Source organism: Agelaius phoeniceus, chromosome Z (assembly GCF_051311805.1).
Source record: "Agelaius phoeniceus isolate bAgePho1 chromosome Z, bAgePho1.hap1, whole genome shotgun sequence".
Lineage (NCBI taxonomy): Eukaryota > Metazoa > Chordata > Aves > Passeriformes > Icteridae > Agelaius > Agelaius phoeniceus.
The window spans coordinates 64,747,836-64,774,974 of record NC_135303.1 but is presented as its reverse complement, the minus strand read 5'-3'; the positions used below and the strand labels follow the sequence as shown (position 1 = coordinate 64,774,974).

Below are 27,139 nucleotides of genomic sequence, written 5' to 3'. Positions count from 1 at the left end.
AGAGTTCTTGTTTACATAGCCACTTAATGCAGTGCATCCACTGGGGCCATATTATTCCTGTCATATTGGTCCTACATGAACGAGCACAAAGGGTCAAAGTTATGCTAACATGTTCCAGTAATTGTACCAGAGGTGCGGTATTAGGAGTTTTATTTGGCAAGGACCAAGGTCACTCAATCACATAAACTTCTGAGAATCATGGAAAGAGGCAGGATGCAGTCAAGGAAAGGGGTTTGCCCTCATTCCTACACCTCTGGCATCTGCAGAACAGTACAGAATATGTGGGAGAAGAGCTAGCAGATGATGGTAGGTGAATTTTCTGGTTAGTCATTTAGTTCCCATCTGAATTTCAAAATGCCTTGCAACAGCAATGTAAAGTTCCGGGGAAAGGATTCCAGATAAATGAGTGCTAATTGGAGTGGCCTTCTAGTAGATATTCTACACAGTTAACCATGGGATTGCCAAGGGACAATGTGAAAAGCAGCTGTTTTCTGATACCATCTGCAAAAATGCCTATACTACCCATTCCATGTGCTTCTATCACAGAAGAGTTACAGATTTACAGAGAATAAAACTGAAAAACTGAAATGGAAGTCTCTCCTTTCTGAATCCTGCCTGAATTGGTTACCCCCTGCTCATGTAAGTGGAGGACACAATCTGGATATGAGTGTCTTGATTTGCTATTACTGAACTGCTAAAAGAGATAGGGAAGCTGAGCAGGAGGTGGAGCTGTTTTGAAGGTTTTAATCTGGTTTCCAGGGAAACCTATTTTTCAGTTATTTGCACGTTCAGCACATCTGGTTCATTTGGACTCTGGCTTTTTGAAAGTGATGAATGTGTCATGGGAAAAATGAATGAAAAAATAATTTAAGGAATTAATGGGATGGAAGGAACATAGAATTATTTAAAAAATGCAACTATGTTTCCCCCCATCCTGTTTCTCACCCCCTCACTTGCCTTCTTTTTAAATACAAACTTTTGGATAGTATTACTTCCATATTTTGCAAAGGCCATCAAGAATGTCCATCCTCTCAATTGAAATAATAGATTAGAAAACATATATATCTCTTTTACTATACATATATACTACTACTATATCTGTACATTTAAAAAATGCAACTATGTTTCGCCCCATCCTGTTTCTCACCCCCTCACTTGCCTTCTTTTTAAATACAAACTTTTGGATAGTATTACTTCCATATTTTGCAAAGGCCATCAAGAATGTCCATCCTCTCAATTGAAATAATAGATTAGAAAACATATATATCTCTTTTACTATACATATATACTACTGCTATAGCTGTACATTTCTAACACAAGTAATGGTTATTGAGTCAAACGGCTACATTCCTACAAGGGAAAATACAGACTGAAGAGAAATGAAAATTGAACAATATAAGAATATACTTGTGCGTATGTTGACAGATAATATTCTTATAAAAATGGAAATAATTTTTGTTTCAGAAGAACAGCTACACTAAAAGATTGCTGGTAATCCAGATGCAAATATCTCAGAAAAACAAGAAAATTATCTGGTAAAATAGTCTTATATAAAGTGTCTGTGAGGGAAGCCTGCACTAAAACATGTTACCTGTCACAGCCTATGGCTCCATCAGGGAAAGCTGTTGCTCCTGAAGGACCTGGTGGAAGGGACCTATGCAGATGCAGTTCATGAAGAACTTCAGCCTGTGGAAAGGACTCACAGTTCATGGGGGACTGTCTCCTGTGGGAGAGACCACACACTGGGAACAGGGGATGAGTGTGAGGAGGAAGGAGCAGCGGAAACCATGTAATGAACTGACTGCATTTCCATTCCCAAAAATAGAGAATTCCTTGGAAGAAGGAAGGCATAGTGGGGGCTGAGGGGGTAAGGTGATAGCAAAATATTAAATGCATAAAGAAGGTGTCCATCTAGGGAATCAATAGCACTACTTGATGAAAGCTATGTAAAAGGGGTACTGAACACTGATAATATAAAAGAAGTTCAGGTCATTCAGTCATACCAGACTTTGCTTGTGAAAACTTTGGAAGATTTCTCTATTTTCCCCAGTCTTTGGAAAGAAAACCACAGATGAATTAGACCAAACAGAGGAGCTGGATGCTGGGATAGAATGGCGTTAACTTAAGAAACTAGAAGGAGCTCACACATGAAATTGTCAGGTTTCTTGCTAAGGAGTGTAAATTATTTGTTACTGAATTCACTTTCATCTGCCAGAAGGGCTCTAGAGAGCACCTGAGAACTAGAAACAAACAGCTCTGACTTCAGCCCGTCAAAGGTCTGTAGTAAAGGAAAAGGTCACTGATTGCATGGGCGAATGCAGTCTGGTAGTAAAGAGTCAGCACAGTTTCAAAAATGGGAATGGTTGCTGCAGTGGTTTGATAGAGGTTTGAGAAGTTGTTAACCAAAATCTAGATAAATGCTATCCAGTCATCATAACACATTCAGATCTCTCAATACCCTTGGGTGTTTTTTTGTTTTGTTTGTTTTTTGGTTTTTTGTGGTTTTTTTGGGTTAGTTTTTTGGTTTGCTTGTTTGTGTTTGTTTGTTTGTGTTTGGTTTTGGTTTTCTTTTTGTGGATTTTTTGTGTTTTTCTGGTTTGGTTTTTTTTTTTTTGGCCAGACGAATATTTTTCAAGAAACTGAATTATTTTAAGGTTAGGGGAATTCTCCCTTTTAAAGACTGAAAGCACATAAGGGATAAATTGCAAAGCAGAGGATTTAGTGGTCATTGCACAGATTGGAGAACACTGACAGCATGTAATATTCTGGGGAATGCCAGTGATTTTGTAGTGGAAATAAATTTAGCTTAATGTCTCTCAGTGATCTCTAAGGTTTTGGAGACCCTTAGAACTGAGCTGTCTTGGGTAGCCAGATGCCTTACTGCTGGCAAAAAATCCTCAACACACTGAGTGAGAAAACCTCACAACATTGAGTGAGAATGCAAAATGATGATAGATTTCAGTGTAGATTAATATCTAGAGAAAAAAATGATCAAAACTGTACTTACAGGATGCTGATTTTGGAATGACAGTTGTAAGTCAGTAGGGATATCTTGGAGTTATCATTGACAGCTTTCTGAAGTCTATAATTTCTGCATAGTGGCATTCACAAAGCCAAGAAAATGCTCATCACAATCAGAAGGTGTAACAAGAACCGGATCAAGGCTGTCATTTTGGTGTTATATAAAATCCTGGTATGTTCTTCTCGTGACTACTTTATGCAGCTGTGTTCTCTGCATTTCCACGAAGTTTAAAAGGAGTTAGAAAAAGTGAAGAGCATTAGAACAAAAGAGATAATAGAGTTAAAGAAGTGAGACTAAAATGGCTGCAGGTCCACTGTTGAAGAGGCAAAGACAGAAACTGGCAATAAACCGAGTCAAGAAGGTGAAGCACTTAGTGATAAGAGGGCAAGAGGAGGGAGACATCAGTTTGAAAGAGGAAGAGGTAATTTTAAAACAGATTGTTATAAAAACAGTAATAAACTTCAGAAATTTGTTGCCACAGAAGGTTACTGAGGTAAATAATATGCACAGATTCATGAAACAATGAAACAAACTTAAGACAACTGGTAAATGGATACTAGAGAATAGGCAGGAAGATGTCTTCTAACATCCCTAATTCTGCGAATGTGGATGCTGGGAAGTAGGCAAGAAATGCAACCCAAGATCAGATGCATCCCAAAATCATGAGGGAACTAGAACACAAAGTTGCTAAGCTGCTCTCTATCATATTTGAAAGGTAGTTGCAGTCAGGTGAAATCCTTAGGGACTGGAAAAAGGGACACGTCATGTCAATTTTTAAAAAAGGGTAAAGAGGAGGATCCTGGGAACTACTGATCAAACCATTCCCAGTAAGGTGGTTTAGCAGACCGTCTTGGAAGACATGTCTAAACATATGGAAGATAGTGAGGGGGATTATAGATAGCCAACATGGGCCAATTCACAAAGGACAAGTCACGCCTGACTGCGCTGGTGACCATTTACAGTGGAGTAACTGCATCAATTAAGAAAGGAGGAGCAACTGATGTAGTCTACCTAGACTTCTGTAAGGCTTTTGAAAAAGTCCCATTCTGTCTGCAATATTGGAGAGATGGGTTTGACACAAGGACTGTTAGGTGGATGAAAAGCTGATTGGAAGGGAGCTTTCAAATTATTGCAGTCATGGCTCAATGTCCAAGTGGAAACCAGAGATGAGTGCTGTCTCTTTGTGATCCATATGGGTGACAGTCGTACTTAAGATCTCCTTAAATAAAATAGACAAAAGGAACGAATAAGAAATGTTGAGGATGACAGCAAGCTACCAAGCTAATGGTACAGTTGATTTGCCAGGGGGAAGGAGTACTCACCAGAGGGACCTTGACAAGCTTGGCCAGTGTGCTCATTAGAACTTCATGAAGTTCAACAGGCCAAGGCAAAGTGCTGCCTTTAGTTCTGAGCAGGTTCAGAGGAGGGCCACAAAAAGACTCAAGAGGGCTGGAATAATTCTGTGAAAATATGTTGTTAGAGTTGGGGTAGTTCAGCCTGGAGGAAATAAGGCTTCCAGGAGACCTAAATGTGACCTAATTTGTATAGAAGGGGCTTATAAAAATAATGGAGAAATACTTTTTACCAAAGACTGCAGTGACAGCAGAGGGGGTAAGAGTTTTAAATTGAAAGAAGACAAGTTTAGACTGGGCATAAAGAATAAGTTCTTTACTGTGAGAATGGGGAGGCACTGGAACAGGGTGCCCTGAGAAATTGTGGGTGCCCTGAGTAATTGTGGATGCCCGTCCCTGGAAGAGTTCCAAGTAAGGCTGGATAGGACTTTGAGCAACATGGGCTAGTGGGATGTGTTCCTGTCTGTGGCAGGGTGATGGATTAGGTGATCTTCAGAGGTCCCTTCTAACACAAACCATTCTATGATTCTGTGACTATGAATGCATGGAATGAACTACTATTGTCACTACCAGAGGAAAAAGTACTGCACAGAACAGAATATAGTTCTGCTTGAGTATGGTATTTTCTGATGTTCTTGTATAACTGAAGTAGTAATAACAAACTGAGATACAAAGCATGTCCAACGTCAAATCCTTCTGTGGTTTAGTAGACAAATTACATCACAATGAAAGGGGAAGAAATGGAGAGAATTGGTACAAGGAAGAGAGAATAAATCAGATCTGTTTCTGACACATAATTTCATTCTTTGCTCTTTTTAGTCAATAAGGAAAAGATGAAGAAAACCTGAAATATTTCACTGTACAATACAATTTCTTAAAGTTTCTATAAGCATCATTAACATCTTCTGTAAACCTTTTTGTCTCTCAATTTACATCACCTATCAAAAAAATATTTTGGCCACTATTAATTTTCAAAATGTTTTTGAGCCAAAAGTAAACTGGCCCAAAGTAAATGCCCTGTTCATCTCATAATTTTTTAAACATTTTCCATGGAAAACTCATAGATGATTTTGATATTAAGAACAACGGGGTATTTTGAGATGCAGTGACAGAATTAGACATTTTTCTGACTGATTTATCATACTTTCACAAAACTTATTCAGAAGTATAAGTTATTTCAAAAAAATAAAAATCAGACTAGTCAGAGTAAAAATAGAATTAGTCTACCCATTTGTATTATGAAAGTTATGAAATAAAGATAAAATAACATCCGTAGTAAATTTCAAAAATTCTTTAGCTTCACTTATCTTTTAGAATCATTACTTTTATATAGTGATATGCGTGTGATATTGAATTAAACATTAGGCTCAAATGAGACATTGACAGAATGCAATGTGATACTGAAATAGCACAAAAAGGATGTGCAAAATTTCAGAATTTTCAATAAGATGAGGATAAATTAGCAATGCAAACACAAAACATAAGGCTTGTGATTGGGCTTATGCTTGCAAAGTTTGGGGTTTTTAAAAATCCTTTTTTATAAAGAAGTTACTTTGAATCTCATTTTCCAAATAATAACAAATTTTGCATATTCCTCAACACTTCAGCTAGGCAAAGTATTATGAATGTGAAAGGAGCCATTTTAGGAATGAAAAACTAAAGGCTAACTCCCCAGTTCCATATATATGTATATATACACATGTATGGTATCCAAATATAATTTTACTGAAAGAAAAATATAAACAACATTTCTGCATGTGACACTGAAATATAGAATTGCAAAGTAAACAAATCATTAGTCCACAGTGGTATGTCATTATCATCTATTAACTGTACTTTATATGTATGTTTTCAATATGCTATATTGATACAGAATCAGTTTACAATTAGAAGATTTTGATTCTAGTGAAAAACAATGGAAAATCAGACAAAATCCATTGATTCAGCTTTGAGGTAGGGAATTGTCTTGGGCTATATATAATTTTTTGGTGGATTTTGCATGTCAACCAGGCAACTCAGAGAAACAGAAACCAGAAGGGTTTGGAATTTCTACATAGTCCATATGATTCTCATTTCAGAGCAGAAGGTTGCAGCACATGGGTGTAGGTCACTAGTTTATGCTCATGGTTGTTCACTTTTTTGTTCCGTTAAAATTTTTGTTCAGAGATTAGATTTCAGAAGACAGGATACAGATGAATATTGAGAAAAGTACTATGCAGGTTTCAGTGAAGTGCGAAAAAACATACGCTCACCATATAATTACGGTTTCTGTAAATTTAGTTTTGAAAGAGAAAAAGCTAACTGCACCTGAGCGTTTCATAGTAACTGATATGCCTTTCAAATAATTTCCTAAGTTCCAATACATTCTTCGTTCAATGAAGCAGAAGCATCAGTGATTCACAGTTGTTTTTAAAAACAGGAACTAAACAAATTATTACCTGCACTGGTTATTTTTTCTCCTTTCAAAGTTCTAATTTAGTAAATTATTTCCTACTACAGAAAAAAAAAAAAAAAGGGGGAAAGGCTAATTTCAGCTATCCTGATACTTCCTTGCTTTTCACTGCAGTCCAACCTATGCCCTAACACCTCAACTAAACCATGTCATTGAGAGCCATATCCAGGTTTTTTTTAAGCTCATCCAGGGATGGTTACTCCGCCACCTCCCCAGACAGACAATTCCAGTACTTTATCACTCTTTCCATGAGAAACTTTTTCCTAATATCCAGCCTGTACTTCCCTTGGTGCAGCTTGAGACTGTGTCCTCTTGTTCTGTCAGTTGCTGCCTGGAGAAAGAGACCAACCCCACCTGACTACAGCCACCTTTCAGGGAATTGCAGAGAGTGATAAGGGCACCTCTGAGTCTCCTTTCCTCCAGGCTAAACACCCCCAGCTCCCTCAGTTGTTCCTCACAGGGTTTGTGTTCCCAGCCCCTCTCCAGCCTCGCTGCCTCCTCTGGATGCGTTCCAGTGTCTCAAGGTCCTTCCCAAACTGAGGGCCCAGAACTGGACACAGCACTCGAGGTGTGGCCTCACCAGTGCCAAGTACAGGGGAGAATGACCTCCCTGCTCCTGCTGGCCACACTGCTCCTGACACAGGCCAGGATGCCTTTGGCCTTCTTGGCCACCAGGGCACACTGCTGGCTCATGTCCACTCAGTTGTCACCAGTACCCCCAGGTCCCTTTCCAGCCACACCGTCCCCAGCCTGTAACACTGCAGGGGGTTATTGTGGCCAAAATGCAGGACTCCACCCTTGGATTTATTAAACTCCATCCCATTGGACTCTGCCCACCCATCCAACCATTCCAGGTCTCCCTGCAGAGCCCTTCTACCCTCCAACAATCAACACATGACCCCAGCTTAGTGTCATCTGCAAATTTACTAATGAAAGACTCAGTACCCTCATCCATGTCATCGCTAAAAGTATTGAACAGAGCTGGCCCCAGCACAGACCCCTGAGGAACACCACTGCTGACCAGCCACCAGCTGAATGCAGAACTGTTCATCACCACTCTCTGGGCCCATACTCACTGATTATGAAGCTATAATTACCTGGACTTCTTAACATTCTGATAAATGCAGTATCAGGCATCTTATTTAGATGAAAATGACCCTCAACACTACCAAAATGTACATAAGAAAAACCTGCAATGAGAGGAAAATCTTCCATGACTATGTTACATTTCTCTCCTCCTATTTTGCAAGTTTTTTTCTTTCAAATGAAAGGGATAGCAGGAAGATTTCAAAGTGGTGTTTGCCATGCATTTCCAGGATAGAAACAGTTCCCCTAATACAATAAATTTCACAGTCCACTGTGTTTCAGGGATTAGCACCATTGTCACTTAATTTCAGTTATAGCACTCAAAAGCAAACTGTAGTCTCTTGATATTATTACAATATAATGATTAAATGCATTATAAGAGCTGTAGACAACTATTTGCTACGTAGATATTAATTCCCAGCTTTCCCTTCCCTCATCATGAGAGGAGCAGATAAGAAATATTTCTAATGCTCTGAATCCAGAAGCTGATGTCTCCAGCTGCCCTAGATCACTATTATGGAGCTGAGGTACCAAGGTGTGGTACTAAGCTTTTGCCCATTGTACTTTTCCAAGTGGTGTCTATCATGGAGAATCTTACAGATAAAATAATTTCTTAATCATTATTGCTTTCTTCATCAGCGACTGTGCGTATAGTACTGTGGGTGTACATTTAAAATTAGCTTGTACTCCCTTTTGTAGCTTCTCAGCAGACAATGGAAAAAAATTTCCATTGCTCTTTCACCACAGCTTCTGTTTGCCTTCAAGTAGCCTACTATAGAAGAAAGAAAAGGAATAGAAATTGAGAGTAAAATGGCATTTTAGACTCTTTCTTCTGTAGGCTCATTAAAATTTACGAAGACAGAAGTGAAGATGAGAAGTATTGCTTAGGGTTGATTACAAGTTTTTTACAGGCCTGAGTTAAGGTTGTAAGACCTTTTTTTTTTGAACTACCTAAAGCAGCTTCTAAAAGTAATTAGCCTTAAAGAAATCCCTTAATACTGGTCCCAAAACACAGCACTAATGTTTTTTTCAAATATGTGACAAAATCCTGCTGAACCAAGACTTGATTTCAAGTTTCTCTATAGATAATTTCAAAGAAAAATTCCGACAATTTCAAAGAGATTTTATGGATATTTTTAGAAAAATTTTCTGATATAAAGCGCTTTAATTTCTGTTTTAAATTGACTGGAAATCATAGAAATTATTCAGAGCACTGACAGAAGTATGCCTTCTCTCACAGAGCCACTGAATGACTGCTAAACCTCAGCTGTGATATAAAGATGGGAAGCTGTGACAGTAGATCACAACAATTACAATAAGCACATAAATACAGCCTGAATCAATGGTTTTGCTACATGAACAAAGGCTACTGACAGCAGCAAATATGAGCATGTTTTTGTAAATGTGAGCCACTGGAATATTAATATTTACATTTAAGTTTTCAAAACAAAGATTAGATTATTTTTAATTGTCTGTGGCTTATAGCTGACACCAGCTTCTCTTGATTTATTTTATGTCTTCTCAAGAATATCTCTGTTTTGAATAATCCCTTTGTTAACAATACTTGCTTTTAAAAACTAATCTAGAATTTTCACTGATTTCCCATATATGCATAAGCCTGCCTAAAATCAATTATGTTGTCAGAAGAATGGAATTGGCAAGCATTGTAGATAGATAAATTATCCATCCACAGACAAGTGCAGAGAGAAAAATATATAGATGTGCAAGGATAAAAATTTTTTAACTTTCCAACATTTAAAAGAATGAACAATAAGCCCCTCACAGCATTTTCATTGCCGTATATCACAGTACTCTCAATAGGTTGGCAATAAATCATCTCTATTAAAGCTCATGTCTGGATGCTAATAGCCAATTACTGCATTAGTATTTAATTGTAGAAAATATGTGTACTACTTTAAAGATACATTTATTACACTTCATGCATGTCAACTAAGCTATTTCCTATGTAGTTCAGCTGCAAATTTCAGATTACAACAGAAGTTTTGATCTACTTATTGGGAGCAAGTTTTATTTAAAATTTTTCTGGTAAAAGTTGGGTGGTAATACAGTATGTTTCCTCAGGTTTCATTCTGGAAATTACTGTAAAAGATGGAATATAAACACCCAAGCTGGCTACTACTCTGTAAGGAAAGCATCTTTTTTACTTGAAGGCTCACTAAAATAAAATGTGATAACAGGCAAGATGTCAGTCTCAAGCCTTATTGCTTTTTTCTTCTTTAAGGACTGAATATTTACTAATATATTTCAAAGAGGCAGCCTATAATTCTGTTATTATTTTTGGAAAAAAGATGAATGCTGAGATTGGCAGGGGACTAATTGCAAATAAGGGAGTGTAAAATTATTATTTTTTTAAAACCTATAAAAGCTGTAGACTAACAGGTAAACTAAATCCCCTTAAACATTAGAATTCCTGACAGCTGCAAGAACAAGAATCTACAATGGCGGTAGCCAGTACTATGCAACACTGAACCATGTAATTTACATCTTAGTGAAATTAAACATAGTATAATGGCTTAGCTTCCAGGCAACAATGCTATTAAATTTGCTGTAGCAGATTATGACATCATCTGAAACCCCAGGATACACTTTCAAGCCAGCTATTATGCTTGTAATATATACTACTTTTCTGGTTAGTTTTTCATTTAATTCATTGCAAGGATTATATATCTCAATGGCTGCACACACAATCCAGCAGAATGGCTCTAGAATATTGGTGAGCCAAAGTAATGTCACTTAGGGAACAGAAGTGATATTATTATAAGGGGAAAGAGGTCAGTAAGACTTGATGTCACTCAAACAGTACTTGTTAGAACTGCAATATGCCTTTTTTCACTTTTCTTATCCAAAATGTCTTTCATTTTATCAAAAAATCCTTCAGAAGTTATGTTTTTAAATCCCTGCTGTTACAAAATGGTGTATTTAGTAAAATAAAGAGATAGAGATGCAAGATAAATAAGGGGGTTTTGTGTGCCAAGAATCTGGTGAAGACCCTAGATGGATGTGAAAGCAGTTTTCCTTATTGACAGTGAACAACAATCTTACCTAGGAAGATTTTCTGTGATCAGGGCTCCACCAGAGATTGCCTCAGCTGCCTGCTGGTCTGGGCTCTGGTTCTCTGATGAGCTGCCAAGAACAGCTCTTGAATGATATCAAGGTGGGTGGGGCAAACTGCTATAAGCCATATATTCTAGAGCAGTGAGAACAATAAATGATGTTCTTGTCAATGTTTAAACATATATTTAACTGTACTCATCCAAGGAGTGGGTGAACCTACACAGGCAGTAATATTGTGTATGTTCATAGAAGTCAGAGACAGATTATCCTCTTAAGTGCAATGTTCAAAATGTCTAAAATAATCAGTGTCCAACTCACTGAACTTGGTAGCCCCCCCCATCTCCTTTTTGTGCCATAAACTTAAAAAATTGCATGCCAAAAATATTTATATGAGGTACCACAATATTTAAAATGTGTCTATAGCTCTATAAACTACTGTAAGCATGTCATATGTTTCTGTATATGCCTTAAGGGCAGGCAACCAGATTTCCATGTAACTTCTGACTGGATGAGCTGTTCCTTAGTAACAGATTAGTATTGATTTCAATGCCAGGAGTCTTACAGAGCTAATCTTTATTGCCACTGAGCAGGTTTATCAAAAGTTATATCCTTGTCCTTGGTCAATGCCAGTGCCTCAATTGGTTAATTAGTTAGCTAAATGTGGATATATTTTCCCTCTTTAGTGTTCATCTGCCAGAAAAGTATTTTATTTATATATGCCCCCTTTTATTTTCACTGAATCAAAGGTATTAGTCACACTGTTGATAGTTTGCTTTTTATACACAGATTTGTTAAAATAAAAAGGTATTCAGATATAGCTGGATCACAATTCATAATCAAACTCACTGATGTACTTTGTACTTTGATTCCTGTGGCACAAGCAAAATACTTTTCTAAGTAACAGTAGTAATTGAGATGTACACTGACATTTCCATAGCCTACTTATCTGCAAATATGTTATTATTCCATTGGCTTCTAAGTAAAAGTAGAGTAAAAGTAGGTTCTTAACTGTGGATATCTTTATTTGAAATCTCATAGTGTTGCTTTTGCATGTCATACTCCTAAGGTAGAAGAACTTAGACTCTTCACTAGAAATAACCAAGACACCTGCTCTAAGAAAGCACCAAATGCAAAACCAGACCTAGAGGTGGTCTGAAGGCAGTTCCTCTTCAGTGCCAGCAAATCTTTAGTTTGACCTGTTTCCTTTTGCCAAACTAGTCCTATTTACTTGCACCACTGGCTGAAAAAGGCCAGCTGAACTGGTTTTACTGGAGTCAGAAATGTAATTTGGTCACTCCACTGAGTTGCCTTTTCCAAAATGCTCTTAGAACTTCAAGCAATGCAAAAAGACTCTGTGTGTGTGTAGTCTCTGGCCAAAGGTCAATGCAGTACAGGTTTCCTACAACTTGTAAAGACTAGTGAAGCAGCTAGCAAATGCTACAGCTCGTTTGGCTGCTGTCATTACCTAAGTAACAGCAGCTGATTTATCCATATTTTTATATGGCTTCTATCACCAGCTAAGTACATTTCCTGCATAGACAGCAGTGTTTGTAGATAGAAACAGTGAGAAGAGATGAGTTTTGCAATGAGAGTACAAAAACATTCCAGGAGAATTTTATCTTTCCTCTTAATAAAAAAAAAATCCAAACAAAGAATCAAACAAACAAATTCGGGATGAATCTTAAATTTCTAAAACATTTGATAATAATAAGCAAACAAAACCACTTCTCTCACTGCTCAAAAAAAAAAAAAAAAAGGAAGAAAGAAAATGGAAACTCTAAACTTGTTCAGGAAGAGAAACTAGTAACATTAGCTCAGCTTACTCTATGACAAGTAATGCCTTTGAAGCCTATTTCACAAATGCAAAATTAGACATTGACAATTGAATTTACAATTATTACAGAAGAGAAACAAATATCTGAGTGACTGATGGGCAGCTCTGCCTTTCTGCTATTGTTCACAAAGTTGCTTTATAACAGGTTTATGGGACAGACATTGCAAAGCCTCAAAAGCAGGCAGGTATAAACAGTGAAATCAATGTCCATAAGCAAAGCCCAAAAACTACAATCCTTTTAGCCTTGACTGTTTCCTCCTTTACCTCTATCCCTGCAAGCAATGCAACATGTTGTTGAGCCATTTTGTAAATCCTTTTATATTTTTCCTCTTATTCTATTTATTCTTTGGTAGCTTTTGGTATTAAAACTGATGTTCACAAAACTGAGTGAGTTGATTAATAGGTATTTTATACATCTGGTATTTTCTCATAAAAGACTGGTAAACTTATTTCAATTATCATACCACCAACAAGGATGCAATCTGTTCACAATGGCTGTTTACGAGTGGCTGCTTTGGGTAATGGCTGTTTTCTTAGCATGGGAAATGAAATATAATATTATTAAACAGAGATATGCAGAATGGTGTGTCAACTTATCCATCTTCCTGATGTTTATAGGCTTAATTTTTTGTAATGTTTATTTTATTTTATGGGACCAAACGTTAAAGGATCACTTATTTGAAAGCATCTAATTTCTTTTATTTTGGTTTTAATGTCCTTGAATATTAGCATCCACAAATTCATGTGCAATCAGTGCAGAAAACCTGTGGTAGGTAGTCTATTAATCCTATTTAGAGAAACATGTTGTAATGAGAGAGATAATGAACCAAGGAGTTTAATTTTTTTATGTTTTACCCACAAGGCTAAGATTGTCTTCTTTGGTGTTTTTTTTGAACAAATCACCTGTAAAATATCTTAAAATGATGCATGATCATCTCAAAATTGCTGTGAAAGTACAGTGTGGATGAGAAAGAAGGAAGTGCAAATACAAGACTGGATGGTGAAGAAGCAGACATGCACATTGTAAAGATTTTAAACATAACAATAATTAAAATTATGTTAGATTAATACCCCAGGTAGTAAAAGAAAGCACTGTGGTAAGGATTCAGCTTCTTAGGAATCATTAAAGTACAACTATTTATATTTGAGCAGGGAAATAGTTTTTTTTAGATTTGCAAATTATCAAACAATACCTTCTTAGATTTCAGTAAATGATATTTGAAATGCTAAATATATCAGAACACTTTCATAAACCACTTACATGTGTCTTTAACAGAGACAGTATCTGTTTCAGATACTAAGATATTTAAGTCTATCATATACAAATTTGAATTTCGATTAAGGTTTAATTTGGGGCAATAAGAGAGAAATGCATATTTCTTCAAAATATAAATGGATAATGAAAACATAAATGTTTCTAAAATTTTAAAGAGCTTTAAAAACTAATGTTCTTCAACAAATGGTATCTCGGAATTTACACAGATATAGAGACATAGAAAACAGAAATCACATACATTCTCCTGCCAAGTAAAAAATTTCTTGCTGCCTGCCATTACAGAAGTCACTGCTGCTAAGAGAACTATTTAGTATGGAATGTTTCCTTTATCTTCTTTCCTCATACCAAGTAAACATATGCTGAATGCTTTGGTGTCTGCCACCATGTATTTTTTCCCTCTTTGCATATAAACCTTGACTGCTGGTAGTGATAGCACCTTTGCTCTGCTGTCAACTTTAACCCGCACTGTTGCTCCTTAGAGTAAAAGTGGATGTGTTCTGCAGCTGTTTAGATAATATCTCCTTCCCCCTCACATAATTATTCTCACAGTATTTGGTTCTTGTAGGCTTCAGCTTCTCAGCAATGTGTTAATAGAGAGCAATAGCTGAGGATTTTTCATGAGGAATTATATTTCTGGTTACCTAAGATAAATAGTATGAGATAAACAATTTCAAAAGCACTTACATCACTACCACTAAAGGCAGGCCATGCAAAACATGCCGCTGAAGTTTTGCCACTGAAAGCCTTAGTTTTATGAAGCCAGACTGGCTTCACTAATGCTTACCTGAGCTCAAACAATTTCAGCTACAAAGGCTACCTAAGATGTCTCTTTGCTTATTGCATAAGCCTGGTTCCTTTCGATTGGGGTTTTTTGATATGAAATTAATGAGGTTTTTAGTCTCTAATACATAGCCAAAGATGCTGGAAGGACAAAGAAGGGAGGTTAAAAGGACCATTTAAAAATAAGGAATGCATTGAATACATTAAATTCATTGGGTGAAACAGTTTAATGAAGAAAAATACTAATTAAATTATTAAAATCTAGATTTCAAGTAGTAATTAAAAAGGCAGTTGCTACGCAACCAAAAGGATTTTTGTGATAGAGTTCAGAAATATATTTGTTAAGTATGCTGGTATTTCACTTTGACCTTTTTCAGTCATACACCTGCCCAAACTGTCTGTAAATATATTTTTGAGAATGAAAACATTATAAGATATCTGCAGGATGAAGAAGCAGAAAGACTATTTGAATTAGTTAATGGCTTTTATTATGGTTAAAAGGTTAAGGAATCTGTGATAAAAATAGATATTCATATATGATTATAGAATTTTTATGCTGATAACTAATGGATTAATTCCTGTCCCAAACACAGGTCCTGATCCTTAAACATAAAAACATTAATTATAATACAGTGTGTGAGCGAAACCTGCCCTTTCCTGAAGGTTTTAAATAACAGTTAAATCTATTAATTGTATCAGAAACCTAAGTAGTTGTTCATAATAACTAAGACCAATTTTTGCTTTTCCTGGAATACTTAGTCTAAGATGTGTGTTGATTTCTGCTATAGTATCAATTGTTACATGTGGAAGATTTCTGTTGCTGTCATGTTATACTGATACATAGAAGAGAGAACACCAGTACGTAGATAAAGAGTGACATACAAAAGAATATTGTTAGGACACATATATAATTCTATGAAGATGCATAAATTGTGTGTAAAATATATATGGAGTGCTTTCACATATACCCCACAGTCAGGCAAATTCTGCCTTGGGCTGTGCTTTGCAAATGGGAGGGAGATCTGGTCTGGTGGATCTGAAGGACTCAGCTCAGTGGTTAAGTCAGTTATTTCTTCAGGTTGCTTACTGGTCGTGTGACCAAACTCAATTTTCTTTAATTCCCTATAGTCCCACATTTAAATTGCAAAATATTAAAGATTTTGCTTTGTTGATGCAGATTCCTTCCCACTGATATCTCAGCCAGCAAAATGGAGGGAATCTGAATTTGGTCTAACAACTGGCTTCTTGAGAGATGCTGGATCACCACCAGCACCTGACATCCAGAAGCAAAGGGCTTGCTCTCTGGTTAAATCCTGTTCTCTGCACTGTCACTTGCTTCCTCTTCTTTGATTTTTAAATAACAGAGTGAACAATAGTGATTCTTAACCAGAATGGAATTTTTTGCAGATGTAATTATTTTTCTTATGACTTCCTTAATTTCCAAACATAAATTTATGATTGTTTTCTAGGTAGCTTCTCTTCAAGCAACCACTCAGAATAGGCCCTAAGGCCTCTTTTCAGATGCTGGAGCAGAGGAACTATAAGATCTAAAGACAGAGTGTATCAGTAGGGTGGAGAGATTCCTAAAAGGAACTCTGGGACATATGCTTATCATTTGTGCAGCAACATGTAAACTTCTATACACTCTTACGCTTCCATGCTAGGAATCTAGGTGAAAATAGAGTATTCTTGAAAAAGATTCTGTAGGTTCTCTCTCTATATGTTAATTAATGGGTGCTTCCAATTCTGTGCGACATCATTACAAAAGAACGTGTTGATTTTTAGATATGTGTCCTGATAAACTCAGTTCTATCTCGAATCTATGTAGAAAAAGCAGGTTCAAAACTGTCTTTAATCAGGAGCACCATCTTGTGTTTCTTTTTTTGTTTAAAGGCAATTTAAAGTTCTATAAAGAAAAAAGGGTGTGTTCCACTGCCCAGTGAAGCTACAACTCCCTAAAAGCTTTCTGTTTTCCTGGCCTCCAGATAAAAGGAGGAGATAAAATTAATTACAGGAAAACTTTGCTGTCACTGGAAAGACAGGAGTTAGAAGACACCATTATACTTCAGAACTATTTATAAACACATAAAAAAAATTTGATCCTTTTAGATGAAAATCTTATCCAACAGGCCAATGACAGGAAGAATCCACAGTACTTCTCTATATTGTGGAAAAGAGATTTTTTTGCTGACTGTAAACCTTCTCTGTAAGTTGCCATAGTGAATAACTACTAGACACAAATCACAATAACATCATAAAGCTTTAGTAGTCTTGGCTTTAGTAAATTAGTTAAATTACCCAGTAATAAAATGAGTCTCCTACCTCAACTTTGTGAATTCCAACTCCTGTTAAAAAAGAGAGAAAGGGAAAGATTTTCAGAGAAGGGTACAGAAAGAAAGACATTTAACATTGTTTACCAAATAATTCACAGAAAACAAGTTCACAAGTTTGATTAGAAGAAAAATTATATAAAAAGAATGTTCCCCTGTTATAAAGAGAAAATAAACATTTTTCCTATATGTAATCTCCAGCTATAGGAAGATTTTGCAATTTATTAAAATATTTTTATGAGAGCTCACTGCATAAAGTAAGGTATTATCATAGGAGAGAATGATAACTAGGAGAATCTGTGCTCCAATTTGCAGGTAACAAAGAAATTTTAAAAATACATGAAACTGAAGTTCAAAAATACTTTAATAAAGTCACTAGCTTGAAGTTTTAGCCCTGTCTTTCAATCAACTAAACACTAAAACAAATTAAACTTTCTTTTTTTTAAACGTTAATCTATGGTTCTCTAAGTTTCTTTCTCAGTCATGTTATCAGTCATCTTCATTTCAGTTAGCTTGTTAATGTGTCCTGCCATTCCTCTGCTACTCTACTAATGTCCTGCCATTACTGCTACATGTGTACTCTGCTGTTGCTGATGCAATGACTCTACATCATGCACTTTCCCAGCAGTGTCAGAAGTCTGAAAAATTAGGAAGATCAGGAAACACACATTCTAAAAATAATTTTTAATAAAATATATCAGAAGTGAAATTTACCTACTACAAACCACAAAAAATTACAAGAGATTTCCAAGAGGATTTAAATTTGTTTAGCTCTGCAAATTTTCTAAACTACATAGTATAAAAGCCACAATTTTGACTATTTACATAAGAAATTTATTCTCCTCTCTTCAGTTACTTCCTTGGAGGTGGAGTGAGAAAACCTTGTAAGACATGGTAAGAAGGGTATAGGAATAGGATTTAATTTTTTTCTCCTATTTTGATGGTCTCAGGCATTATCAATACCAATATCCGTTTCATATTACCTATTTGACATAATTTACCTTAGTTTGTGCACCAAACTACAGTTTTCTGTGAACTTAAGGAGTGATTTAAAATATAAAGAAAAAGGAATTATCAAATAGATAGCTATAGCTGTTAGTAAATGACGAGGTAAAATCTCTATACAAGAGAAAAAGAGTTCAAGTCACCTGGATTACAGGTTTCTGGGTTTTTTGTTGTTGTTTTTTTTTTTTAATTTTGTCAATAAGCAATGGATTATACTTGACAACTTTTCAAATCTATATTTTGGAATGCAATCTGCAACAGATAATCATAATTTTATTTTATGTAACACAGTGTCCTGCAAAAACAGTCCTTATAAGGTTTAGACTCTTTCAGAAATCCACTTCATATTTATGTCTAAATAAAGCAGACAAATATCATCTTCTTTCCTATTAACACCTCTGCAGGAGATAAAAGAACCCCACTCTCCACTCTTCCTTTGTATCCTGTTGCTTACTTGATATAGTTACAATACTGTCAGAAAAATTCTCAAAGCCTTAAGGAAAGGAGCAAGTTTGTGGAATTAGCATTTCATATTTTTGATGAACCTGAACTAATCTTGTAAACTCCTTAGAACTTAATCCCACCACTTTTTTTCTAACTGTTGCTTAGACTCAATATCATGTTTCCCCTCTAATAACAGCTCTCTAGAGTATATTATGGATTTTTAAAATATTTTTATTCATTTGCTTTACTTTTCTAGAAATACATCTTATAGTTTGAAAAAGATTGCCTAAGAAGGCAGGGCAAACAAGTCGTGTAAGATCCTGTAGCCTTTACTAATTTTGGAATCAATTTCTCTGTGGTGTTCCTCCAGTTCTGTTGAAAATCCTAATTACAACATTCATAGATTTCTTTCTTTTTGTGCATGATAAGATATCTTATTATGTTTTTTTGGGGGTTTTTTTTTGGTACTTTGGGCTTTAGCATGTATCAGCTTATGGGCTTTATTTCATCTTTATCTGTATAGCCAGTGGGAGTCAGTATTGAAAATTAATTTGATTGAACATAGCAGCCACATTGTGCAGAATATCATTCAGTGAAGAGACTAGATATGACAGTTACAAATAATTTAGGAGAAATTATCACTGAGAAAGGAAAGAGAGAAATTTGTTTGATAGTGTCAGGTGGCCTGAATGCACTGATCCCTGTGTAGAAGAATCAGAGGGTTTTAAAAATATTGCTGATAAGGAAGACAAAACCTAATAGACCCCTAAACTGAAGTCAATACTACACCCTCTGGTAGAGTGACCTGCTCTTCTGAGATGACCTGCTTTGGAGTGTCCAGGTCTGGGACCTTCAACACAAGAAAGGTGTTGACCTGTTGGCACCAGTCCAGAGTCACTGCTTTGATTTTAGGAGTTTGAGCAGGTCACCTATGAAGACAGGCTGAGAGAGCTGGGGCTGTTCAGCATGGAGAGGACCCTGTAGTGGCCTTTTAGTACCTACTGGGCACCTACAAGAAAGCTAAAGAGGGTCTTTTCACAAGGGCACACAGTGACAGGACAAGGGGGAATAACCTTAGGATGAAGGAGAGTAGGAGATGTAGGGATGGTGAAGCACTGGAACAGATTGTCCCAGAGATGATGCGGGCTCCCCATCCCTGGAGGCGTTCAAGACTATGCTGGGGGGGATTCTGAGTAAACTGGTCTAGTGGAAGATTTTTCTGCCCTTGGAAGAGAGGATGGAACAAGATGATCTTTAGGGTCCCTTCCAACCCAAACTTTTTCATGATTATCTGATAATGAAGTTATTGCTGGAAAGCTCTTGTCAGTGACACTTAAGGAGAGTCATACTAGATACTATTAAGGCAGGATCATTATCTGTGTATCATTACACAGCAAGAATTACAGTGACTGAAATATCAAGTATAGAGTCAAGTGCCACATTTACAAATTTCTCCTATTATGTAGAAATATCAAGTTTTCATAAGTACAAGGACATCTTAACAAGTCATTGGGTTTCCTCTCACTTTTCTTTCTTTGTATTTATGGTGACTTAGCTTAAAGCAGACCCGGCCTTATTCCTTTTTTCTCTGCTTAGAACTGTATTTCATGCTTATTCTGATCAGTCAGAAAACTAGAAACAGAAAATAGAGAAGTAAGATTTAATTATAAGTGAACGATTGTTTCTTTGAATTTTTCTTACACATAGTGGGTATCTCTTCTCCAATGTTTTGCCATTCTAGTTATTCATAGAACTTTTGCTGTGGATCATTAAGTTAATGAAATAACTTCAAAAGAAAATGTGCCTTTCGAAGCCTTTCCAGACACAATTTTGATACTGCACTTGCTCTGTCATTGGAATATTGACTATCACAGCTTCACTGCCTATGAGATTGGATTAAGATTCTGGAAATAATTTTTTTTAAAGGGTTGAAATTACATGGGGCTTAAAGTGTTTTAGATAATGAGGCCTTGGATGATCCCATCTTGCATGCTGCCTGCCTTCAGTTCAATACTTGGATCACAAAACTAGCAATCCTTCCTGGCTAATGGAGTTTGGAGTTATGAAACAATATAAAAGCTGTGATTTACTGGGGAGCTATAAACATCTTTGGGCTACTTCTTCTGCGCTATCATCTTGTACTCCTACTTGACTCTGGATCTTTAGTGTTAGTTTGCTTTCTTGACTTCATAAACTATGTGTTCTTGTGACCCTTAATTATAACAATTCTATTGAAACTTCAAAAACTGGATGTCTATAGCCCTCTTCACTTTACATGAGAACAAAACTCACTGGGGGAATTATTTCACTTCATGTGATAAAAATTATGTTCTATAAGGTATTGCGGTTACATTTAGTTCCAATTTCTTATCAATTGATACCTTTTCTTCCCAGGTATATATTTGAATTATTTTTATTGTCTTTTTCACATTTATTCAGAAATACAATTCAGTGAGTTTGGGATAGATTGGATTGCAGATTTTAAAATTTATTCTGATTATTTTTGGCAAATTCAGCAGTCAAGATATTTTTGTATTACTCAGCATCTTCATCCATGAAGACAAGTCAGCATGATAATTTAATGCTATGAGTGTAACTCAAGTTTTATATTGTGGTTTTTTTTCCCCCAGATGGTAGTCATTAAAGGAATAATCAAACACAAGACATGGAATATACTTGGGAGATTTTAGAATATAGTTATGGCAAAATGTTACATGTTTTATTTGTATGTTTTTAGTTGATCTTTCTTCCAATAGTCCCTTTCAAAAAATAAAACACAGCAAATATTAAATTAATTTCAGCTTCATACTTCTGGTTGTGTGCCAACTTAACTGTTTTATTTCATTCAAGTGGTGAATAACCAATCCTGATTCAACCTATCATTAAATCAAATATTCTCTACAGAAAACACTATTCGTTGTCATAATACCAATTGTCTTATCTGGTCTTTCTGACATCATGGGAGCAATATAGATATTTTCTGGATTTGGATTATAATCCATTGTATCAAAGTGTGCAATAATATTTCTTGTTATCAGCAATTCTGAAAAACATGATGCTTATTTAGAATAAAATAACCGGTTTGTTTTTTGAAAAAGCTTTACAATGAAAAAAAAAAAAAGAACTTCTTGCTTTACATCTTCTCTTTAATTTTTATATCCTGTTAAGAAATGTGACTGGAAATACTATTAAGATAAATAAACAAGATTGAAAACAAGGCGATGTTGTTGACTATTTTAATATAAGGAAGAAACAATCACTTTATGATTAATTTATATAAAATGAATCCTTGTGGAATTTGTTTGTTTGGTGGGGTTTTTTTTTTCATTTTGTCTGTGTATGTGTTTTATATTGAACTGTAAGAAATACTGGAAAAGTTCAATCTGGACAGTTTAGCTAAAAAATGGTTTCATGTGTGGTCTGCACTCTTGATAGTAAGGAATACTATTAAAATTGGTGACTGGAAAAAAAATGAGGTAGGATCCCTGTGGTTTTGATAGTATCAGTCTGCTGGTTTAATATTTAAAATATCAGATATAAATAACTTCAACATTTGGAGAACTGCCAGAATATGAATTATAATATCTAGGTCACTGCCTGTTTAAAACACTATTATCTTCTATCGAGAGTAAAACCTTAAACAGACCTTTTATCTACCAAAGAAGCTGTGCTGAGGCATTTTTGGAATACCATATGTATGTATGGTACATATGGTATTCCAAAAACACATTTTGCTGCAGAAAATCATAAAAGGAAAAATCATAAAGAAATAATTTTGATAAAAAAGTATATTTTTAATCTGTTCATAAATCATTAAAACTTGATTTCTTTCCCCCCACATATTTGTCTCACTTTACCAAAACTATTGGTTTTATATGCAGTTTAGGCACATAGTTACAGTTTTTTGTGCTGGAGATAGTAGGATAATTTAACAGGTTGTGTTTCTAAAAACAGCTTTTTTACACATCGAGACAAACTTGTAAGAGGGAAAATGTTTGGGAATAAAAATTCATTAAGTTCAGTTACTGAAAAGGAGCAAGTCAGGAACTGAAATGCCGAGGTTGAATACAGAATCATAAAGGTGCTCAGTTTTCTCATTAAAAGAGCTAGTGTTATAAGTAGATCTTAGACTAGTTCCTGGAGCTCGTAGCAAAATTCATTTCTATAAAATACAGAGACCATCTATGTAGTTCATGGTATGGCAAAGTAGAAGAGATTAAAAAAGGAAAAAAAACCTTATGATAAACAGTCATTCACCATGTTCTTCTAAAATTCACATTTTTATCTCTCTACAAAGGATACCTATGGAAAATACCACTGCTCCAAGTAGATGGGAAAAGATTAGAGGGGTAAAGATTAGAGGGACACAGAGTAGATGCTTCAGAAGGGTAAACATTAGAGCGACACAGAATTTAATGTCATGGGCTTTGTATGAAAGCATGGATATAAACTAGTCAGTGATGAATGTCTTCCAGCAACTGCAACCTGCTGAGAATGGAATATTTAAAACAGCTAGAAGAGGTATCTGGTATTAAGGTGGAGCAAAACAATAACTGTTTTCTATTTTAAAAATGGATTTTATCATAGAGTTAAATTCATAATTTGTTCCCCTGTGAAAATATGCAAATACCTAACTATACACTGCATCTAAATGAAAGTTCATATAAGTGATTAAGTTAAAACAAGCTTTAAAAGACTTTTACTGCTTACACTCTTTACTGTTTTCAGCACCAAATGAACCCCTAATAAACGACAGAGAGATGATAGATGAAGTCCTTTTTAGAAAACACAAATCTTTCCAGAGACTTGGAAGATGTTTGCATAAAATCATTGAAAAAAACAGTAAAAACCTTTAAATAAAAAAAATTTTTGGTTTTAATTAAAACCACTACAGAGGCATTAACCATTTTATATATATATATGTATACACACACACACACACACACTCACACACATACATACATATATATATATATATATATATACATTTTTTTATATATATATACACAAATACATACACAATCATATACACACACATACATAGCACAGAATTTTAATTGAGTTCCACCTACTCCCATAAAGAAAAAATGAGACTGTCAGTTACATTTATAATAATCACTGATTCAAGATCAGGACAACTCAGCATTGTGAAGAAGAGCCTTTAAAAAAGCTTGCAATGGGAAAATAGATGAGAGACATAGAAAAAAACTAGTTTGATAATGTATTATATTATTTAAGACTCTCTAGACTCTCTCTCCCCCAAAAAAAAACCCAAAAAAATCCTGCTTATCAGTTGGAGTTAATATTCTTATGATCAGACTGCCTATTTTATGTTCATTTTACATTTACCTAGAATTTGAATAAATAATAGCTGATGTTCAAGCTGGCTAGCCTGAACTGGTTGTTACTACAGTTTATTACACTTCTTATTAAAAAAAATTTCTCTGCACATTTCTTGTGTTACTGCAATGCAATGTTTTATTATAGTTTCAGAGTCTGGTTGTGTAAGGCTTTGAAATAGTAAGCTGAACTTACCTTCCATGATGGTTTATTTCTCACAAAACAAGCATGTAGTGCACATATGGCCAGGTACTGGACACAGCTGAAACAACAGCTGATGCACTGGAATATCTCAAAGAATGGGAAAGCAAAACATCAAAAAGTGAAAAATGGCCTTGCTGTCAGACTGTGACAGTAATTTGAAAACATGTTTGCACATCTGAAAAGACACCTGAAATATGTATCATTGAAGAAATAAAATACAGCTATTTCATCTTAATTTTCTTCATTTTTTTAAAGAGTACAATATTGTTGGTATCCCTTAATGTGAGTCATGTGGCTCAGTATATTTATTAAATCTGTAACTAAGAAAAATTTTCTGTGGCTTGTGGAAGTAATTATCACCTCTTTTGTGTTCATGATGGACAGAAAAAGTTATGACAAAGGTGTTGATTAACAAGTGATCTTGCTTAATATAAATATTGAGTGAAAATATAATATAAATATTGGGTGAAAATATAATTTAGAAAAGTCAGCATGTTCCCCAGAAAAATGGAAACCTAGTAGCTAAAAAAATTTTTCATCTCCCTTATACATTTTGATAAATTTTGAGACCTGTATCAAGCATCTATTTGTACCTTGCCCAGTTACTAACACATATATTTACCAGAAAATAACAAAATATCAGATATTGCTTTTTAGTTATATGGGCTATAGCTCTTGCATAGGAAAGCAAGAAAAAACCCCCAAAAAATTAAATGAGTGAATTCTAAAAACAGCTTGAAATATGCATGCATCATAATAAAGCTAAAATAGATTAAATCAGCATATTCTCTTTCACCTGTCCTTGTCAACATATACTTCTCATATGCTTGTTAACTATGAATTCTGGATGAAATTATGGATGGATGTTGCTCACAGCTGAAATTCTGACGGAAAATTTTGCTGAAAACTCTTTATTACGGTCCATCTTCCATGAGTGACTTAAGGGCAGTGTGTGAATGGATAATTTTGTACATATTACCTTTAGGACATATCCAAAGGCTCAGATGGAAAGTTCTTTGAGCTACCTTAGAATTAAGAAGCACAAGGTACTCAGATATATGACTGACTGTATAGCAGATTAACAACTTAGAGCTGCATTCTTTGCAGGATGTGATAGAAATCGATGATTTCTTATGGCACAAGTCTCATAACAACAGGACTTGTACAGTCTGTCCAGAGGAATGACAGACAAAGCTACTTTCTTTGGAAAGAAAAGGACTTCTAGACTAGTCTAGTTTCATTACCTTCAAGAGCAAAACCTGGCTCTTTGATGCTTGGTGAGAATACCTAGAAGTCTCACTGAAACATTAATTTTGATTTTAAACATTAAAGTAAGCAATTAATAATTTTTAAAAAAGTAAATTGTTGACCATACATGGACATGGGTCAGCTCAACTGCCCTTTAGAACAGAAGCCCAATTACACTAACTTTGTAAGGCAAGATACTTAAAAGATAGTCTTTAGTTTTTTCACAGAGAAATATCACTCTTGTTGCTATTAGGCCTCTTTCCTTAAAAATTTTAAGGCTAATACATTCTGAGTAATATGAACTTCTATTTACCTAAAAGTGAAGGAAATAATGATTTAATTAGAAGTAAAATTTTATATATTATTAAGTAGAAACAATTATAATTTAAATATAATATATAGTGCAAAATAAATTTACTTCATTATAGTTTAATTTTCTTGGACTCAGAAGTTATGTAGTTTATGAGTATAGTAATTAGGGTAAACTAGGAAGCAAAAGAGTAATTTCATTCTATTTAATATAGTAACATAATATACGTTTTAAAAACAGTTTCTGTTAGAATTCATGCACTACTAGGTTTATGAACATTTTATACTTTTATTATATAACCATAGATTAAAAAGTAAAGTGAATGTAAGGCCATTATTTAAGTAAAGACATAATAAACAATGTGCATAAAATGTGAATCCAATTGCAAAGACACTACAATTTTAATTAGTAGATAAATAATATGCATGATATGTCAAATCTCTCCTTTGAGCAATGCATATTTTGAACATACACTTTATTATGAAGCTTCTAAAATTTCATCTCAAACCATAGGCCCATATGTTTTATTTGCACACAAAGGAATTTATACCCTAATTTTTTTTTTTTGGCCCTTATATGAAAAGTAGAATATAAAATGTATGTGTAACATTTAGCAAAATATTTGTGAAGTACATAAAAAAGGAAGTTTTTTTTACTCTCAAACTAATACTGAGTTCCTAAAGCCCTCATTTAAAAAGGGGACTATAATTTTACATGACTTTTCAGTGACACACAAATTTATTTAACTGAATGTTGAAGCACTTAAATATCTCAGATGAGGAAGATGAAAATCTTCCAAACTTTAAAGTGTCATTTAAGAATGTCTACAAGTTCTATATACCCTAATTTTTTTGTTTGAAATGGGATTTACAATGCTTAGCTACATATTGATAATGCAGAAGTGGGTACAGCAAAACAATGTGAGAATTTAGCACTTAATCAAAAACCATACAAGATATTTATATCTCATTGTTATTCATCGTTTTAGTGTATGTGGAATTTTTTCTGCAGGAACATTCATATGGCACTGATAAAACTTCTGTAGGATGGTTGAATAATCACCCCTTTTTTGCCCTTTTTTTTTGGCTTTTTTTGGGCAGTTTCTGCCTGTCTACAATTAAGGATAGAAAACAGATCAAAAGATAAATCAGTCTGAAGGAAATGTAGTGAAAACCATCAGCCTGAGAATCTGTAGCTAATGAAAGACTAATTTCATTTTATTTTAGCCATCTTGCAATGACTTCATGCCAATGTGAAGAAAAGGCATTGTACTATAAAAAGTGTGAAATTATGATTGTCTCCATTATACGTATGCATAATGAATTTTCCAACTTCTCAACTAATACACTCAAGATGCATGTGTGGGAGAGTGGTAGGGAGA

General features: G+C 35.0%; 1 protein-coding gene across 46 annotated transcripts in view; it reads right to left on the bottom strand.

Annotated features, from left to right (window-relative positions):
- The window catches only part of PTPRD (protein tyrosine phosphatase receptor type D), a 1,163,353-nt gene that overhangs the window by 543,159 nt on the left and 593,055 nt on the right, over window positions 1-27,139 (bottom strand). For all 46 annotated transcript variants that reach the window (XM_077171994.1, XM_077171996.1, XM_077171995.1 and 43 more), the window contains one exon: window positions 17,200-17,222. The gene's annotated coding sequence lies outside the window, so the exon portion shown is untranslated. The remainder of the gene's footprint in view (window positions 1-17,199; window positions 17,223-27,139) is intronic.